This window comes from Nicotiana tabacum, chromosome 22 (assembly GCF_000715075.1).
Source record: "Nicotiana tabacum cultivar K326 chromosome 22, ASM71507v2, whole genome shotgun sequence".
Taxonomy (NCBI): domain Eukaryota; kingdom Viridiplantae; phylum Streptophyta; class Magnoliopsida; order Solanales; family Solanaceae; genus Nicotiana; species Nicotiana tabacum.
Window position 1 is genome coordinate 206,541,378 of NC_134101.1, and position 6,791 is coordinate 206,548,168.

Here is a 6,791-nt window from a genome sequence, read left to right on the forward strand (position 1 = left end):
TTTAAAAGCTTAAAATTGGTGCATGTTTGGGTTTGTCATAAGTTCTAGTACTTGCCACTGAAAAAAGTAGTAACATATATTGATATAGCTTATTGCTAAGAAAATAAACTGTGTGCATAGAGAATGAGAAGTAAACAAAAAGAAAAGCTTATTAACAGAAAAGTATATACCTTGTAGTCCATACTGGAGGCGATGATAGTTGCGCTCGGAGGAAAGACCGTATGCTCTACCCTTATACACGCCGCCAACCGTGTTCAACCAAAATGGGAGAGTTTCTTCCTGCGATGACTTGATAGATTGGCCTTGTTCATCGGTCGGCTGACTCCTAGTGAGCTCTTCTAATGCTTTTTATACCAATTCTATATTAAAAGTGAAATTTAGTATATAAACAATCATTATAAAAGAAATTTTAAGTTAATATTAAGCTTACATAAGTATCCTCAGCCCGTGGCTCAACCTATACTTCCTTTTCGCCTTTGCTTTTTGTGTGGGTCTTCTTCCCAACCTCATCACCAGTCGCTTGTATCTGAAGAGTAGCTTCCTGAAAATGAAACAAAAAGAGTTAATAAATTCAAGTAACTTAAGAAAAATCAAGGCTAAGATCTTTAAATAATTATCAATTTTCTCCTAGCAGTCCCCATGGACACTAAACCATAAGTGTGCAATGAGCCACCCTTCTAAAACTTTTGAGTAGATTTTGCCTGATTGCTCCTTTTTTAAATTCCTTAGTGACCTAGTATTTAAGAAGCTCCTCCCAGTGATCATTTCAATCCCACCTAGGTATTATATATTGGGTCCGAGCATTAGAGAATATGTCTGATAATTGATGACTAATCCTCTTTACAAAATTGATTTTAATAACATGATCCTCGGTAGGGCTTAATGTGCACCTTTTTGCAATAAAAATATATAGCGTTAGTTGATAAACAAGGTTAGATAGATATGTATTTTTCTGCAAATAAGGTAATCGTACCATAATGTAACGACCCGACCGATCATTTTGTGTATTTGTACCCCGTTTCCCCTTTTGATACTTCACATATATGTAATTTTTGTTTAATGACTTACAGAGTCGATTGGTTTCATTCTGGAATGGTGTTTTTATGACTTCAATAAGTTTGTATCATGATTTTAGACTTGGGCGTATAACCAGAATCGAATTCGGAGGTCCGTAGGTTGATTTGTGTTGTTTTGCCGAAAATTGAAAATTTGAGGTTTAGAAGTTTGACCGTAGGTTGACTTTTGGCTATCGGGTTTGGAATTTTATTTTGGAAATTGGAATAGGTCAGTTATGCTATTTAGAACTTGTTACAAAATTTGATGTCATTTGGAGTTGATTTGGTAGTATTTGGACGTTTAGTTGCAATTTTATAAGTTCTTGAAATTTACTTTGAAATTCATGCATTTTGGTGTCAAGATGTTATTTTTGAATTTTGATTGCGCGAGCGAATTCATATGATATTTTTAGACTTGTGTGGATATTTGGTTTGGAGCCCTGAGGGTTCACATGAGTTTCATACGTGATTCGGAATGATTTGGACTGAAATTGAACTTCCTAGTGTGTTGGTGCTCAGATGTCACAATTGCAACACCAGACTCGCAATTGCGATCTTAGCAGGGGGTCTTAGATGTCATAATTACGAAGCTTGGTTCTCAATTGCGAAGTATGGGTCTGTGTGGGACATTTCACATTTGCGATGGGAACAAGGTTCGTATTTGTGAAGTTCCCATTAAGTCTGTCAGTACTGCATTTGTGAGAATTTATTCATAATTGGGAGGGTTCGCAATTACGATATCTGCAATTAAACAAAATTTAGAAAAGTCGGGATTTAGGTCTCATTTCTCATATCTTAGAACCCTAGACTCGGTAGGAGACGATTTAGAGAGGGAATTTTTATCTAAAAATATTAGGTAAGTGATTCTAATCAATTTCCAACTATATTTCACGATTACATCTTAGATTTAACATCAAATTTATGTGAATGAAAGAGGAAATTTGGGGATTTTTATCAAAGTTTTAAAAAATGAAGAATGGAGTTCTGAGAGTCGATTTGGACTCGAATTTAAAAACAAAATACATATATGGACTCGTGGGTTATGGGTAGTCGGAATCTACCCTTGGACCCAGGTTTTGACTAGGCGGGTCCAGGGTTGACTTTTGTTGTCTTTTTGAAAACTACGTAAAGATCATATCTTTATCTATTGTAATTGATTTCTCTTGCATTGTTTGATATTATTAAGTCAATTTTGGTTAGATTTGAGCCATGTGGAGGTAAATTTTAGGGGGAAAGCTATTTTCAAGGATTGAGTTGTCCTAGTTGAGGCAAGTATCTTCCCAAACTTTGTGTGGGGAAAACTACCCCTTAGGTTGGTTGATTGTACTATTTGTGTTATGTGGAAGATGTGTACGCGAAGTGACGAGTGTGTACACTGGCTATATGTAATAATTGGTCGGTTTAGGTTATTTAGACTCTTTCCATGCCTTTAATTGAATTGTCATAACATGTTATATCTCTCATTGTTATCTACTCTTACATGTGTTAATCTACTCTTACATGCTTATTTGATGTGGTTAGCACTTGTTCTAACTTTTACTTGCTATTTTGATCTTATATACTTTAGTTAAAGTCATTGCCTTCCTTATTGTCTTGCTACCTCTTTAATTGTTGAATTACTTTTACTTGAAGTTGTTATTTCGTGGAATATCTTCTTGCTGAGTTATTGGTATTGAAGTTGTAAAGTCATTATCATATTGAGATGAAGTTGTTAATTATTGAGATATCTTTCCTTGTTGAGCAACTCTCATTTATTTTGTTACTGTTGAGATTCTTGTACATATTGTGGTTAAGCTATGGGCTAATTTTTGTGGAAACATTAGTATTGTTGATTTTTGGACAAGTTATGGCATATGAGAACTTGTGGTGCGAGTTGTGATTGTGGTGTGATATTGATATACATGCAGTGGTATAAGGCTAGGGGTTGATACCCATGAGGTAAGATAAGGTGGGCTTGATATGCATGTTGCTAGTAGGGAAACTATTTGAAGTTGCGCGATGAGATAAGGTGGGCTAAAACGTGTGTAGCTATTTCGAGCAAAATTATCTTCTAAACTAAATGTAAGACTCACGCGGTGATATAGGAAAGATTATGATTGAAATTGTGAAATGGGAATGCGAGGTAGTACCTCAGTTGTGATTCTTGTTGTACATTTCATATTGAAAAGGTTTATTGGTGGAACAATTCTTATTTCTTTTATTCTTCCTTGTCTTACCTGTTTTTTCCGTATTTGATTACTTGTGGTTCTCATTACGTGTTTCCTTCTTGTTGTCTTTTTGCTTAAAATGTCGTTGTCAACTTACGTTACTAAGCTGCTTTGTTATTATTCATTTCCCAACTTCCAATTACCTCCCATTATTATATTTTTATTCCATTTATCTTGTCCAAGTAGGTATCTTGATCTGACCTCGTCACTACTCTACCAAGGTTAGGCTTGATACTTACTAAGTACCATTGTGATGTACTCATACTATGCTTCTACACATTTTTGTGTAGATTCAGGTACGTCTACCCATGCTGGATGCTAGTGATTGATGATTAACTGCTTTTTAGAGACTTCAAGGTATACCTGCACTACGTTCGCAGGACTCAGAATCACCTTCTATTATCTTCTCATTACTATTATTTCCTTTCTCAGATAGTGTTGTAGCAGAGGTTTTAAAATATTCTGTAGAGCTTATGACTCAGTTCTACCTGTTTTGGTAATTATGTTGTTGATGTTCTATTTTGGGAGTTATATGAGCTTATCGATTTTTTTATTAGTATCTTAGATTGGTTATTTCTATTAAGCTATCATGAAATATTAGGCTTACCTAGTCTTAGAGACTAGGTGCCATCACGACATGCTAAGGGGGAAATTGGGGTCGTGACAAGTTGGTATCAGAGCTCCAGGTTCCTAGGTGTTATGAGTTATAAGAAAGTTTAACAGAGTCTTGCGGATCGATACAGAGACGTCTGTACTTATCTTCGAGAGGCTATAAAACTATTAGGAAATTTCACTTCTTTGATTTCTTATTGTGTGAATTGGTTGACTTCAAAATCTGAATCTTTGACTTTCTATTTTCTCATAGATAGTGAGGACACGCGTTGCTAGATTTGACGATCAGGCACCCGTGCCCCCTGCTAGAGCTGCGAGAGGCTAGGGCCGAGCTAGAGGCCTAGGAGGAGCACGAGGTACAGCTAGAGCACCTGCTCGAGCAACAACGGAGGAGCCGCCAGTAGCTCCAATTGGAGGACAAGAACCCAAGGCGCCTACTACCACCCCTGCACTTCAGGAGACCCTGGCACAACTCTTGTGCATGTTCGGTACTCTAGCTCAGGTAGGGTTGATTCCACTTGCACCGGCTAAATTTCAGTCTGGGAGAGGAGCTAAGACTCCCGCGGCCCATACTCTAGAGCAGCGAGTCCATGTCGATTAGGTCTAGGAGGTTATGCCAGGGTGACCTATTATTCCGGTTTAGCCTGAGGTTAAGGCAGTGGTATCTGAGGAGGAGCATCTTACACTTGAGAGGTTCAAGAAGTATCATCCTCCTACCTATAACAGTTACAGAGGATGCACATGGTTTTCTAGAGAAGTGCCACTATATTCATCGCACCATGGGTGTTATAGAGACTCATAAATGTTCTTGAGAGAGTTTGTTCCCCAGATCCTTCGGGATGCATGGAACGTAGAGTTTGAGCAGCTGCGCCAAAACTATAATAGTGTCAAAGTATGCCATCAGATTTAGTGAGTTGTCCAGACATGCACCTTCCTTGGTATCTACAGTCAGAGAGCGAGTCCACAGATTCATCGAAGGGCTCAAATATGGTATTAGATTCAGCATGGCTCGAGAGTCACAAATGGATACCCCATATCAACAGATTGTAGAGATTATGTGGAGGTTGTAGGGTATGTGGGGCCTTGAGAGAGAGGACAGGGAGGCCAAGAGGTTGAGATTCTTGAGGATATACTGGTTCCCACACCCCAGCTACAGCCCGTCAAGGCAGGGACTATGTGAGCCTTCTAGTTCATTCAGCATTTCTAGCTTCTAGTAGTGCTTTGGCTATTCCGAGGTCTCAAGTTTCCCACTTTGCTCAGCCACTATCCACTGCATCTCCTATACGGGGTGCCTTCGATGGTCAGTCTAGTCGACTAGGCCCGAGTTAGCTTCAGCGGTCCTACCCACCGAGAGCTTGTTTTGAGTATGGCGACACCATACATATGGTGAGGGACTGCCCTAAACCTAGGAGGGGTGAATCTCCATAGTCAACTTAGGCTCCTCGGATTCAACCTTGTCCATAAACTTTAGAGGGCATGGTTGCTGCTCCGGTTGCCGCTCTACCTACACAGCTAGTCGGGGTGGAATTTAGATGGGTAAAGGTTGCCCTAGAGGGGAGGCCATGCTAGATTCTATGCTTTTCCAGGTAGGACAGAGGCAGTCGCATTAGGCACAGTCATCATAGGTATGGTTCCGGTTTGTCATAGGGATGGATTAGGATAATTTGATCTGGGCTCCACTTATTCATATGTGTCATCTTACTTTGCTCCGTATTTGGATATATCTCGTAATTCTTTGAGTTCTCCTGTCTATGTGTCCATGCTTGTGGGAGACTCTATTATTGTGAACTGTGTGTATTGGTCGTGTTTAGTTGTTATTGGTGGTTTTGAGACCAGGGTTGATCTATTGCTATCAATATAGTAGACTTTGATGTGATCTTTATTCCGATAGTGAGAGACTTCCCAGATGAATTTCAAGTAGATCTTCTGGGCATGTCGCCCGATAGAGATATTGATTTATTAACTTGTTGTCGGCACTTAGCCCATCTTTATTCCACCATATCGTATGGCACTAGCAAAGTTGAAGGAGTTAAAGGAGAAGCTGCAAGAGTTGCTTGATAATGGTTTTATTCGGCCTGGTGTGTCGCCTTGGGGTGCCTCAGTTCTGTTTGTGAAGAAGAAGGATGGTTCTATGCGTATATGCATTGATTATAGGCAGTTGAACAAGGTTACAGTGAAGAACAGGTACCCATTGCCGCATATTGATGGCTTATTTGACCAGCTACATGGTTTTAAAGTGTTCTTAATGATTGATTTGAGGTCAGGATATCATCAGCTGAAAATTCGGGATCCGGATATTCCAAAAATTACTTTTAGGTCTTGGTATGGTCACTGTGAGTTTCTAGTAATGTCATTTGGGCTGATCAATGCCCCAACAACACTTATGCACCTGATGAACAATGTATTCTAGCCATATCTTGATTCATTCGTTATTGTGTTTATTGACAACATCTTGGTTTATTCCCGCAGTCGGGAGGATCATGAGCAGCATATGAGGATTGTGCTTCAGACCTTGAGGGAGAAGAAGTTGTATGAAAAATTCTCAAAGTGTGAATCTTTCTAGATTTGGTGGTGTTTTTGGTTCATGTGGTTTCGAGTGAGGGATCAAGGTAGAGCCGAAGAAGATTGAAGCAATTTAGAGTTGTCTCATACCGTCTTCAGCTACTAAGATTTGGAGTTCTCTAGGTTTGGCCAGGTATTACTATTATTTCGTAAAGGGTTTCTCATCTGTTGCCTCACGTATGGCCAGATTGATTTAGAAGGGTGCTCCTTTCAGATGATCCGGGGATCAGTTCTTGTTGTTTGCAGAGTTTGCCTACACCAATAATTACAAATCGAGTATTTAGATAGCTCTTTATGAGGCCTTATATGAGAGACAGGTCATTCTCCAGTTGGTTGGTTTGAGCCGGGTGAGGCT